Source organism: Bison bison, unplaced genomic scaffold (genome assembly GCF_000754665.1).
Source record: "Bison bison bison isolate TAMUID 2011002044 unplaced genomic scaffold, Bison_UMD1.0 scf7180017864526, whole genome shotgun sequence".
Taxonomy (NCBI): Eukaryota; Metazoa; Chordata; class Mammalia; order Artiodactyla; family Bovidae; genus Bison; species Bison bison.
In genome coordinates, this window is record NW_011495077.1 from 177,887 (window position 1) to 179,100 (window position 1,214).

General features: G+C 37.4%; 1 pseudogene; it reads left to right on the forward strand.

The window, feature by feature from the left end:
* Positions 1 to 776: 776 nt before the first annotated feature.
* The window catches only part of LOC104982077, a 17,980-nt pseudogene continuing 17,542 nt past the window's right edge, over positions 777 to 1,214 (forward strand).

The window sequence follows — 1,214 nt, forward strand, 5'->3', positions numbered from 1 at the left end:
TTTTATATTTACTTGCATTATCTTCAATTTTCTTCATCAATATCTTATAGCTTTCAGAGTGACATCAATGCAATTTATAGGGCACATGATTTAATAAGTACAATTCTCCTCTTAGAGGCAACAAGACTGAATATCCTGATCCTCCTCAAAGTCTAATAAGATTCAATGTCGAATTTCAAAAGAACAATATTTTATTCCTATTTCAGTTTCATAAAAACACATACAAATGAATAGATTCTGAAAGTCAGAAGAACTGATGTTTCTTCATTTCATGTTAAAGTAATTTTATTTACTAAAAAATCTAAATAGAGCCCTAAAACCCAGTTAAGGAAAAAAAAAAGATAAGTTAATTATTTTGGATAAGATAGCTTTTCACCAAGAGAGATGAAAATCTGTGCATTTTTTAAAAAGTCATTGTTTCTGAATGGAGGAAAGGTAAGTATAGGTTAAATGAATGACCAGTAAGTTACAAAAAGAGTTCATAGTCTATACTAAATTCTATCTTAAATGAACTGGTAAAATTATTTTACTGAATGATTATCAATTTTTTTCAACTTGTTTAAAATTCAGTTCCCCTCAGCTCATACCTTTAATACTAATTTTCTTTCCATACTCCTTTTCAGGATCTGCCTAACTCAATTACCAGGAAGAGACAAGTAGACAAAATAAAGTTTGTGGTGAGCCAGACTTTTTCCCCATATGTGCACAGACCACGTGGGCTATGAACATGAAAAACCCCACTTCCTGTTGTGGGGAGTCACACAGGTACTGGGTAGTATGTATATGTGCTGCCAGGTACTCAAAGACACTGAACTCTCAGCTTGAGGCAGAAACTAAGCACATTTGTGCAGGGAAATCCACGCCTCATGCCGCTCTCCAGCCTGCTGTGGGTGCTCCTGGCCTTCACCTTCTCTGGTAGGGATGCTTCCAAACATGGGTTCATGTGTTCAGGGTGAAAGGACTGCACCCAGGCGTGTGGTGCTTCACAGGCACTTGGGGAGGAAAGGAGGGTTGGGGAAAAGCATACTTACTATGATTTCAATTTGGGTTTTCTTTGGGTCCCAAATTAGTCTAATTCTTACATTATTTTGTTCATTACTTCAGCTGTGTTTCCTGTTTTTTTCCCCACAGGATCTGGTGTGGCACAGAATGTTATTCAAGACCAGCCAAACACATCCAGTCAACTGGGACAGTCAGTCACCCTGAACTGTCGG